Here is a 13,059-nt window from a genome sequence, read left to right on the forward strand (position 1 = left end):
CACAAAAATTCAGCCCTGGACAAGATAAGGGAAAAAAAGAGATGCCAGAACATAAGATCACTTTAGGTATATACCAGAATATTCAGTATTTATAACTTCAGCTTTCTTCTGGATATCTACCTTAGTTTGACAGTACAGCCATGACCCTTATATGTTCACATTTCAGTAGTTCACACAACTATTACCTTGTTCCAGGGCAGGTTCTCTTGCATCTTGAATTTATCTTATTTGTATACTAAAATAAATTAGCTGAAGTTAATATAAAAATTGGAAAATTATCATATCATTTTGAAATGTCAACTCTGACTATAGAGGCGATACTTGAGATACTCAAGATACTCTGAAACCCCACCTGGAGTACTGTGTTCATTTCTGAGGCCCCCAACATAAGAAGGACATGGACCAGTTGGAGTGGGTCCAGAGGAGGGCCACGAAGATGATAAAAGGGCTGGAGCACCTCTCCTATGAGGACAGGCTGAGAGAGTTGGGGCTGTTCAGCCTGGAGAAGAGAAGGCTCCAGGGAGACCTTATAGTGGCCTTCCAGTACCTAAAGGGGCCTTACAAGAATGACGGAGAGGGACTTTTGGCAAGGGCATGTAGTGAGTGAGGTAATGGCTTTAAACTGAAAGAGGGAAGATTTAGATCAGACATAAGAAACAAATTCTTTACTGTGAAGGTGGTGAGGCACTGGAACAGGTTGCCCAGAGAGGTGGTGGATGCCCCATCCCTGGAAGTGTTAAAGGCCAGGCTGGATGGGGCTTTGAGCAACCTGATATACTGGAAGGTGTCCCTGCTCATGGCGGGGGGCATGTGGAACTAGATGATCTTTAAGGTCACTTCCAACCCAAACCATTCTATAATTCTATGATTCTAAACAAAGAAGAAAGACGGAGCTCCTACGAAGGAGCAATGTGCCAAATCAAAGCTATCAAATCAATTTCATTTTCCATTATTTCCTGATTTTCTACTCTTTCATTGAACTGTCGTAGTTTAGCCCCGATTGGTACCAGACTACGCAGTCTCTCTCTCACTCCCCCCACCCTCTGAGAGAATAGGGAGAGAAAATATAAGGAAAAAGGCTAGAGGTTTGAGATAAGGACAGGGAGAAATCCTTAAAGTTACTGTCACAGGCAAAACCAGACTCGACTTGGAGAAAACTATTCATTTATTTCTAAAACCAAAGCAGGATAATGAGAAAGAGAACAAGATAACCTCCCTCCACCCCTCCCTCTTCCCAGGCTTAACAGTATTTCTACCTCCTTCCTCCCTGAGCAGCACATGGGGGAAGAGGGAATGGGGGTTATGATCGGTTCATCACTTGTCGCTTTATGCCGCTCCTTTCTTCTCAGGGGAAGAACTCCTCACATTCCTCCCCTGCTCCATCGTGGGGTCCCTCTCACGGGCTACAGTCCTTCATGAACTGCTCCAGCGTGGGTTGTTTCTTTTGCACGGGGTGCAGTCCCTCCAGAACAGCTGCCCCAGCATGGGCCCTCCACTGGCCATAGCCTCCTTCAGGCATCCACCTGCCCCAGCATGGGGTCCTCCACGGGCTGCAGGTGGATCTCTGCTCCTCTGTGGGCCTCCATGGGCTGCAAGGGGACAGCCTGCTTCACCATGGTCTTCACCACTGGCTGCAGGGGAATCCCTACCAGGAGCAGCATTACTCCTCCCCCTCCTTCTTCACTGACCTTGGTGTCTGCAGCCATTCCTCTCACAAGAAATTCTTCACAATTGGCTCAGTCAGACGCCTCTCAGGTTCTCTTCACATCTCCTGTCCACTTCTTGTAGCCGGGCTGGGCCGAGTTGGGCCCAGCCGGTCACCCAGTGGGAGGCCAGAGGGTGAGGGCTGCAAGGCCCACAAGGCTTGCACCTCCCCCTCTCTGCCCCTGCTCCAGCTTCTTCACATCTTCTCTTCTTTTTTTTTTTTTCATGTTTTTCCCCTTCTTAAATATGTTATCACAGAGGCGTTATCAGGGAACATTCTGCTACCAATCGGCTCGGCCCTGGCCAGCAGCGGGATCCGCCCTAGGCCCGGCCGAGTCCACTGAACAAAGGGGAGCAACTTCTAGCAGCTTCTTACAGAAGCTACCACAGTAGGCCCCCTCACTAAATAAAACCAGGACATGCGCAGACAACTAGCTAGCATTTAAAGGAACATGGGAAGATGGAGCTGGTTGTAACAAATTTACCGAAGTAAGTACTTGGATGTAGTAATGAGTTTGTTTTAAAATATTCATATTATATAAATGTTAGTTGAAGTTGGCATTAAATGTTGAATAGACATATCAAAAGGGCATCATGTCATCTTTACTTCTCCTGTGTTGTCTAACATTCATGCTGTCACTTGCTCTGTATCCATTTTCTTATATAAAATTAATTTTTTAAAATTATACCAGAACGATGATTGAGTATGACAGAAAAAGAAAGAAGGAGAGAGTTTAAAGATCTTGCTGCCCACAAGAGATTGTGACTGAATTCCCAGGACTACTGTTTGATTTGTAATGATAATTAGCACTTAGTTATTTGGTCTCTTCTTGCTTTTTCAGGACATTAAAATTAAAGACACATGGAAGAATGAAGTCTAAAGCGATTGTATTTTTTAGCATAATGACGGCATCAGGAAAATGCTGTTGCTAAAAAACTTACATCAGGGTTTTTTTTAAATGATACACAACTTATAATTGCTACAAAAGCATTTATGCAGATATAGCATTCATGCAGATATAGCAGAGACCAAAAACACTCAGGAGACAGGGACAGAAAGAAGAAAATAAAATTAGAAGTGATGTGAGAAAATGTCTTAGCTACATGTTCCCAGTAACGTCCAAAGGCAAAAATGTTCTAATTCCCTTATGTGTATTACAATATGGTTTCTAAATAAGATATTACTTAACAAGAGAGCCAATATTGTTTACAATGTTGCTAAATTATGGTCCGTTTAAAAAATTCTCCTGAGTCCAAGAGACCTTAGCAGAAGTGTCCCTGCATGATTTATGCTCCCAAAGATGCAACAGGAGACTGAAATGGAAAATGGATATACTGGACTGAAGGAATTGCTGATATGATTTGAAGAGAGACATGAAGAGGGAAAAGATAGCAAAATCACAATTTTCTCCTAATTTAATATTGACGTGACTCTGTCTGCTACTAGTGGGTTACTAGGGTTGGAGTTCACATTCCTCATGTCTTCTACAATCTTTTGAAATTCATATGGGTAGATTGGATTAAGCACATGTAAATACATGTATTCAAAATTATGTTTGCTTACTTTCATAGCTAAAATACTTTTTATGTGTTTTTTTGAGCTTGTTAACACTTGTATCTAACTGATGTTGCTATTTGCAAACCACTTCTAAACTAATATCCCATTACGGATGTGTGTGAGGGATTTCAGTGATGGCCCATGTAGGACCACAGTGGGAAGTTACAAGCTGCACACAGCTGTGAGAACACGACCTTGGAGAGGGGAGCTAGGAGGGTTGTTATCTCAGAGAGGGGAACTAGGAGGGTTGTTATTGAGCAGTATGTTGCTGTTATCCAGGAACCGCTGTTAGCCAGCAGGGCACGTACTTAGCAGGCCTTGCTGCATGTGCTGGCCACGCGTGCATCAACACCTGGTCAGTACTCTGCCACTGAATCTGCTGAGGGTATAAACAGAGGCAGCTCAGAGTGGAGGGAGAGAGAAAGGACCCAGAGCACACTCTACGAACAACAGGGGACGCCCTGAAGGTGCTGCGCCTACCTCCCTTCTCTGCTCTGACCCTGCTGATCATCATCCTTCTGCTCGGCAGTATCTCCGGCGTAGTTGGGTTGGTAAGACTCTCACAAAGGGAAAACAATATGCTGGTAACTGCTTACGCTAGGAGCTGTAACTGCTTATGCTAGTAACTGCTTCTGCAAGGCTATAATAGAGCCATAAATACTGTTGTGCTTTTAAATATCATATGCTGGGTGAACTTTGTGCATAGGAATCCTACGAACCAGTTACAGGATGTCTCCTTGTTCAGCCACTTAAGTTGAGTTCAAACATTTTTGTAGGGAACTTAGTTTTTATTTTTTCTCCATAGACAAACAAAGAAAAATGTTTTAAAATTTTTGTAAAACATGCAAAAAGGGGAAAAAAAACCCTCAAACAGTTTCAATTAATAGAAAAGCATTTTGAAAGCAAAGGGCCTATTTAAGCATTAGTTCTTTTCCTCTTCATAGTCAGTGAAGTTTTTCAGCAGAAAAACCCTATTAGAATGCTTAAGTGCTGAACTGGCATATGCACTTTTAGAATCATAGAATGGTTAGGGTTGGAAGGGACCTTCAAAGGTCATCTAGTCCAACCCCCCTGCAAGGAGCAGGGACATCCCCGACTAGATCAGGTTGCTCAGAGCATCATCCAGCCTGGCCTTGAACGTTTCCAGGGATGGGGCTTCCACCACCTCTCTGGGCAACCTGTGCCAGTGCTCTACAACTCGCATTGTAAAAAAATTTTTCCTAATATCCAATCTAAATCTACCCCCCTCTATTTTAAAACCATTACCCCTTGTCCTATCACAACAGGCCCTACTAAACAGCCTCTCCCCATCTTTCTTGTAGGCCCCCTTGAGGCACTGGAAGACCGCTATCAGGTCTCCCCGGAGCCTCCTCTTCTCCAGGCTGAACAGCCCCAACTCTCTCAGCCTGTCCTCATAAGAGAGGTGCTCCAGCCCTCTGATCATCTTCGTGGCCCTCCTCTGGACCTTCTCCAACTGGTCCATGTCCTTCTTATGTTGGGGGCTCCAGAACTGGACACAGTACTCCAGGTGGGGTCTCACCAGAGCAGAGTAGAGGGGCAGAATCACCTCCCTCGACCTGCTGGCCACGCTCCTCTTGATGCGGCCCAGGATGCGGTTGGCCTTCTGGGCCGCAAGGGTGCGTTGCCGGCTCATGTTGAGCTTCTTGTCCACCAGCACTCCCAAGTCCTTCTCCTCAAGGTTGCTCTCAATCCATTCCCCGCCCAGCCTGTATTTGTGCCTGGGATTGCCATGACCCAGGTGCAGGACCTTGTACTTGGCCTGGTTGAACTTCAAGCATGAGGGTGGCACGGGCCCACCTCTCCAGCCTGTCAAGGTCCCTCTGGATGGCATGCCTCCCTTCCAGCGAGTCGACGGCACCACACAACTTGGTGTCATCGGCGAACTTGCTGAGGGTGCACTCTATCCCACTGTCCATGTCACCCACAAAGATGTTGAACAGGGCCGGGCCCAGCACGGACCCCTGAGGGATGCCACTCGTGACCGGTCTCCACACGGACATTGAGCTGTTGACCACCACTCTCTGAGTGCGGCCATCCAGCCAACTCCTTATCCACCGAGTGGTCCATCCATCAAACCCATGTCTCTCTAGTTTAGAGAGAAGGATGTCGTGCGGGACAGTGTCAAAAGCTTTGCACAAGTCCAGGTAGATGATGTCAGTTGCTCGTCCCTTGTCCACCGATGCCGTCACCCTGTCATAGAAGGCCACCAAATTGGTCAGGCACGATCTGCCCTTGGTGAAGCCATGTTGGCTGTCACCAACCACCTCCTTGCTCTCCATGTGCCTTAGCATGGTTTCCAGGAGAATTTGCTCCGTGACCTCGCCAGGTACAGAGGTGAGGCTGACCAGCCTGTAGTTACAGGGGTGTCGTAGTCCAGCCCCAACTGGGACCAGACTATGCAGTCTCTCTCTCTCACTCCCCCCACCCTCCAAGACAATAGGAGGAGAATTGGTAAACAAAAGAAAAACAGGGTGGGGGGAAACACCACACAAAAAAACCACGTGGGTTGAGATTGAACAAAAATTAAATTTAACAGTAATGACAGAAGAAAACAAAACAGTGATGGAATATAAATACAGTATAATACCTTACAACAAATCTCTACACCTAGTTTCTTCCAAGCAGCAGGAAGCTCCCTTTACCACCCTCCTCACTTATATACTGAGCATTATGTCAGATGGGATGGAAGAGCCCTTTGGCTAATTTGGGTAAATTAACCCCAGCTGTTAGCTAAGTAGTTAACTATCCCAGCCATAGGGGCTACCAGCTTCAGTTCTCCACCCAGCTCAGGTGAATATTAACTCTATACTAGCCAGAATCACAACACTGGGTCTTCCTTGTTCCCCTTTTTAAAAATGGGGGTTATGTTCCCTCTCTTCCAGTCATCGGGGACCTCACCAGACCACCACGATTTCTCAAATATGATGGCCAGCGGCTTGGCAACTTCATCCGCCAGTTCCCTCAGGACCCACGGATGGATCTCATCAGGTCCCATGGACTTGTGCACCTTTAAGTTCCTCAGATGTTCCCAAACCTGCTCTTTGAGTACAGTGGGTGGTTCTTCGTCCTTGCAGTCCCTGCTTGTACCTTCTACAGCTTGGGTGGTGGGACAAGAGCTCTCATAGGTGAAGACTGAGGCAAAAAAGTCATTGAGAACCTCAGCCTTCTCCATGTCCTGGGTAATCAGGACACCAGTTCCCCTCCGGAGGGGGCCTACATTTTCCTTGGACTTTCTTTTGTCCCCTACGTACCTATAAAAGCTCTTCTTGTTGCATTTTATATCCCTGGCCAGATTCAGTTCTGCCAGGGCTTTGGCCTTCCTCACCTGATCCCTGGCCACTCGCACAGCCTCTTTGTAGACCTCCCAGTCTACCTGTCTCCGTTTCCACCCTCTATAGGCTTTCCTCTTCACTTTCAGTTGGTCCAGGAGCTCCTTGCTCATCCACTTTTGATTAGGTTTTGATTAGAGAGTTACTGTTAATGTGTTATTTTCCAAGATAATTATACCAATGGAGGATGTAGATGTACATAAATGCCAGGAAATGTAGATGCATGAAGGAAAAATTATGTTTCTTGTTTGGCTTTTGACAGTAACAAATTCCTGATTTTGAAGTCTCAGCTTATTTCTCAATTGACATAAATGGTCATAATATTTGGGTTGTAACTGAGAAAGCACACTTTCTTTTGCCAGTGCGCTCATGTCACAGGCATGCTGGACACATCTCTTTCAACTTATGCAAAATTCCATTTCTCTATTTACCTGGAATAAAGGAGGTGGAAGGGAAGGAGGTGGAAGGGAAGGGGCTTACTTGATACAGTTCTTTTGCCTGAAGACCATCATTTGCACAAGAGGTACATAAAATCATGTTGATAAATCTATTTTTGTCACCTAAGTGGCTTGATTTTTAAAAAATTATTCAACTCGGCAGCATTCACTAAAGTCTAAATCTGAAGTCCTAAACTTAGACACCCATTCTCAAAGTCTTCATCAAGAAGTGACAGCATTTTCCCATATATATATGGGAAAACTTCTGCACATCTGCAAGGCCAGACATAGACTTGCTCTTTTAACATTTGTGAAGATCAGCTCTCAGATTATTGTGTGAAAGAGTGAATAAATTCTAAAAAAATGTTTTTAAGCAGGAAATCTTATTTTTCAGTGTGCTATTAAATACTCAAATTTATGTGAGTACAAATATCATATTAGCAGCAGAGCTAATGAAGCTTGCTTTCATTTGTATTTGTGTCTTGTACTTGGATTTGCTAATGTCTGAATAAGGGCCTGCACTTATCATGTGCTCTTCCACATAGATTTTAATAAGTGTTGTGTGTTGTCCCAAAACAGGAGTTCTTTTCCCTGAAGTGCAAGAGTCAGTCAACATACTGAGTTGAGATATTTGTATGTATTTTGATCCTGCAGAAGCGAGTGCTAGGCATCTAACATAGCCAGCACACCTCTCAGAAATACAAAGTGTCTTTTATACAAAATAGTAACAAGGAAGAAATCACAATAAAATAACTGATTGGTTATTCATACTTTTCCCCATCGCCTATGATTACATATGTTCGTGTTTTAAACATTTAGGGAGGTTCTCTTTATTAGCATACTCATTATTCATAAAAGGGTGTATTTTTTAACATTAAAATCACATAAGGGTAGTTTAGGACATGAATTTTGGTTAGACTTATATAACAAACTGTAGATCACTATATACAATATGCACTTGACAGGGCTATGAATATACTATTGTCCTTGACCAGGATGCATATCCTGGTTGGTAGGGGGAGTTTCTATCTCTGTCTTTCTAACCGTTATTTGTTCCTACCTACAACAAGATCACATCGTAGCCTTACCCTTGCTGGTAGCAATAATGAAGGTCTTTTTACACTGGCTTTGATGCAAGATCAAAGGGGGTACTGTTGAGCTACGGGAACAAAGTAGCCATCAAAGGTAAATATCTTCTGTAACAAGAACTAAGAACAATGAAATACAAGCTCAGAATGTGCTAATTGAGCACAATTTCACAAAGCGGTTGAGCAAGATTCTGCAGCCTGCCAAGATGTCCAGATATGGTAAAGAATCCCAGGAGTTCACCAGAAGAACAACCATAAGATGACCACCAGGGGTCTCAGAAGACCACCGGAGACCCCTACAGAGACAATGAGCGTGCACAGCAAGGCAGAGTTTATGATAATAATTTCTAAGAATTGCTTTGAATCTGCATGATTATTCTGGGAAATATAATGAATATGTATGTTTCTGTATAATATAAACTTTTCTCCACGTGCTATAAGGCATGCACGGTAGGTTAAAGGATCTCCCATGCATCCGGTGCTGCAATAAAGAGAATGTCTACCTTTTAATACTACATTGGTGTTAAGGAGTTTCTTCCTGTTATATGACATAAAATAATTAAGCAATATAATTTTAGAACAATATGATTTTTGAAATTTGTAGAAATATTAGGTGATTTTTGCTGTCTATGTAACTGCAGTCACATAGGCTAGACTTCATATGTAATCTATTAATCCTTAGAGGGAACTGGTAGTTTTAGGATTGTCAGGAAAATTTATTATGCTGTTTGTTAAAAGTTAGCTTAGCATAGCTGGGGTAATTAAGAGGGATGGCAGAACAAAGGTAGGCCTCGAGGATGGAGTGTAAAACAGGCCCTGAGCCAGTACTCTGGAAATAAAGAAGATCAAGGAACACCGTGACCTGTTCTCAAGGCCATAGATGGAGAATTTTAAGGAAGGTTCAACCAGCGGATTCGAGGAGGGTGCACTCTGATGACCCCCGGGACCACCAGATGACCCTTGACTCAAAAGACTGAGCATGCGCAAGTGAATGGGGAATATGATAATGATTTCTAGGAAAACTAATGACTATGTATCAATATTCCAGGAATTGTTGATGATTATGTATGAAGTTTCTGAATATATTCTGTCTGGATTTTTAGACCAGCATGCACGCTAGGTGGAAGGATCACCCGTGCATCCAGAGCCACAGTAAAGAATGCCTGCTTCTTAATGCTACATTGGTGTTAAGGAGTTTGATTCTCGATTTCGATGACATCAGGACTCTGAAGCTCAGGAGAGTAAACTTTCACTTGTTTAAGGAATTAGTAGATGAGATCCCCTGGAAAACTGCCCTCAAGGACATTCTGAACAGAGCTGGCAGCTCTTTAAGAACGTTTTTCTTAGACCACAAGAACTCTCGATTCCCACATGTAAGAAATCAAGCAAGGAAGGCAAGAGTTCAGCATGACTGAGTAAGGACCTCCTGGTCAAACTAAAGTGTAAGAAGGTGTCGTAGTTCAGCCCCGATCGGGACCAGCCTACGCAGTCTCTCTCTCACTCCCCCCACCCTCCGAGAGAATAGGGAGAGATAATATAAGAAAAAAGGCTCGAGGTTTGAGATAAGGACAGGGAGAAAATCCTTAAAGTTACCGTTACGGGCAAAACAGACTCGACTTGGGGAAAACTATTCATTTATTACTACAAACAGCAGGATAATGAGACAGAGAACAAGATAAACCTCCCCCCACCCCTCCCTCTTCCCAAGCTTAACATTATCTCTACTACCTTCCCCCCCCAAGCGGCACAGGGGGAAGAGGGAATGGGAGTTGCGGTCAGTTCATCACGCGTTGTTTTACGCTGCTGCTTCATAGTCGGGGGAAGAACTCCTCACATTCCTCCCCTGCTCCATCGTGGGGTCCCACCCATATGCCACAGTCCTTCATGAAACTGCTCCGGAGTGGGTCATCTCTTCCACGGGTGCAGTCTCTCCAGAACGGCTGTCCCAATGGGCCCTCCACGGGCCACAGCCTCCTTCAGGCATCCACCTCTCCCGATGTGGGGTCCTCCACAGGCTCCAAGTGGATCTCTGCTCCTTCGTGGACCTCCATGGGCTGCAGGGGGACAACCTGCTCCACCACGGTCATCACCACAGGCTGCAGGGGAATCTTGGCCAGGAGCCGCATTATTCCTCCCCCTCCTTCTTCACTGACCTTGGCGTCTGCAGCTGTTCCTCTCACAAGAAAAGTTCTTCACAACAGGCTGGCAGACGCCTCTCAGGATCTCTTCACATCATCCATCTCCTCTCCGCTCCACTTCTTTCAGCCGGGCCAGGCCTAGTCGGGCCCAGTCAGCTGCCTGGGGAGAGGCCAGAGGGTGAGGCCTGCAAGGCCCATGAGGCCTGCGCCTCCCTGTCTCCGCCTCTGCCCCCACTCAGCTTCTTCACATCTTCCCTTTTTTTTCCTCTGTTTTCCCCTTCTTAAATATGTTATTGCAGAGGCATTATCACGGAACATTCTGCTACCAATCGGCTTGGCCTTGGCCAGCAGCAGGTCTGCCCTAGGCCCGGCCGAGTCCACTGAACAAAGGGGAGCAACTTCTAGCAGTTTCGTACAGAAGCTACCACCTTAGGCCCCCCCCCCCCTCACTAAACAAAACCACAATAGAAGGAAATACATAGGCAGTGGAACCAGGGACATTGTATTGGGTTTATATGGCAAGATTTTGGTAGCGGAGTGGCTACAGGGGTGGCATCTTTGAGAAGATGCCGGAAGCTTCCCTAATAGGGCAAGAGAAAATGGCGTCACATTGCGGCAAGGGAGGTTTAGGGTTGGATATTAGGAAACACTTCTTTACTGAAAGAGTGGTCAACCATTGGAACAGGCTGCCCAAGGAAGTGGTGGAGTCACCATCCCTGGAGGTGTTCAAAGAACGTGTAGATGTGGCACTCCAGGACATGGTTTGGTAGGCATGGTGATGTTAGGTTGACGGTTGGACTTGATGATCTTGGAGGTCTCTTCCAACCTTAAGATTCTATGATTCTATGATATCTAACAGAGCCAATTCTGGCTGGCTCCAAGACAGACTCACTGCTGGCCAAGGTTGAACCAATCAGCAATGGTGGTAGCATCTCTGTGACAACATTTAAGAAGGGAAAAAAACTGTCATGCAACAGCAGCTGGGAGAGGGAAGTGAGAATATGTGAGAGAAGCAACCATGCAGACACCAAGGTCAGTGAAGAAGGAGGGGGAGGAGGTGCTCCAGGTGATGGAGCAGAGATACCCCTGCAGCCCATGGTGAAGACCATGGTGACTGCAGGTTATCCCCCTGCAGTCCACGAATGATCATGGTGGAGCAGATATTCACCCTGCAGCCTGTGGAGGACCCCATGCCTGAGCAGGTGGATGTGCCCTGAAGGAATCTGTGACCTCGTGGAGAGCCCATGCTTGAGCAGGCTCCTGGCAGGACCTGTGACCATGTGAAGGGGAGCCCATGCAGGAGCAAGTTTTCTGGCAGGACCTGTGACCTCATGGGAAACTCATGCTAAAGCAGTTCATTCCTGAAGGACTGCACACTGTGGAAAGGACCCATGCTGGAGCAGTCCTTGAAGAACTGCATGGAAGGACCCATGTTGGAGAAGTTTGTGAAGGACTAGATGACCTTTGAAGGTCCCTTCCAACTCTAACCATTCTATGACTATCTCCCGTGGGAGGGACCCTACGCTGGAGCAGGGAAAGAGCATGAGGAAGAAGGAGCAGCAGAGACAATGTGTTATGAACTGACTACAACCCCAATTTTCCATCCCCCAGCGCTGCTTGGGGGGAGGAGGTAGAACAGTCAAGAGTGAAGTTGATCCTGGGAAGAAGGGAGGAATGGGGGGGAAGATGTTTTTAGATTTGTTCTTATTTCTCATTATCCTACTCTGATTAATTGGCAATAAATTAAATTAATTTTCCCAATCAAATCTGTTTTGCCCATGCTGGTAATTGTTGAGGGATCTCCCTATCCTTATCTCGACACACAAGTCTTACGTCATATTTTCTGCCCCTGACCTGTTGAGGAGGGAGAGTGATAGAGCATCTTGGTGGGCACCTGGTGGTCAGCCAAGATCAACCCACCACAGACATGTATCCTGGGAAGAATATAGGGATGCTGCCTGGATGTGTAGGGATGGGAGCAGGAAACCTAAGGCAAAGATGGAGTTGAATTTGGCAAGGGATGCAAAGAATACTAAAAAGGGATTCTACAGGTACGTTGGCCAGAAAAGGGAGATTAAAGAAAATGTACACCCTCTGATAAATAGGACAGGCGAGCTAGTGACAACCAACATGGAGAAGGCTGAGGTACTCAACAATTTTTTTTCCTCTGTTTTCAGTGGTAATCTCTCTTCCCACATCTCTCAAGCCCCTGAACCTCAAGGTCAGGACTGAGGGAACGAAGTCTCTCCCACTGTAGGAGAAAATCAGGTTTGAGATCACCTGAGGAACCTGAACATACACAAGTCTATGGGACCCAATAAGATGCGTCCCAGGGTCCTGAGGGAATTGGCTGATGTAGTTGCCAAGTCACTCTGCATCATATTTGAGAAGTCACGGCAATCAGGCGAAGTCCCCAGTGACTGGAAAAAGAGAAACATCACATCCATTTTTAAAAAGAGTAAAATGGAGGATCCTGGGAACTTGTTGTAGTTTAGCCCCACTCAGGACCAAGCTATGTGGTCTCTCACTCACACCCCTCACTCCGAGGGAATAGGGGAGAGATAATATAATATAAGGGCTTGAGGTTTGAGATAAGGACAGGGAGAAATCCTTAAAATTACTGTTATGGGCAAAACAGACTCGACTTGGGGAAAACTATATATTAATTATTATTATTAAAACCAAAGCAGAATAATGAGGAAAAGAACAAAATCAAGTTCCCCTCGCTCCTCCCTCTTCCCAGGCTTAACCACATTTCAATGATCTCTACCTCCTTCCCCTTTC

Source organism: Chlamydotis macqueenii, chromosome W, assembly GCF_036417535.1.
Source record: "Chlamydotis macqueenii isolate bChlMac1 chromosome W, bChlMac1.mat, whole genome shotgun sequence".
Taxonomy (NCBI): Eukaryota; Metazoa; Chordata; class Aves; order Otidiformes; family Otididae; genus Chlamydotis; species Chlamydotis macqueenii.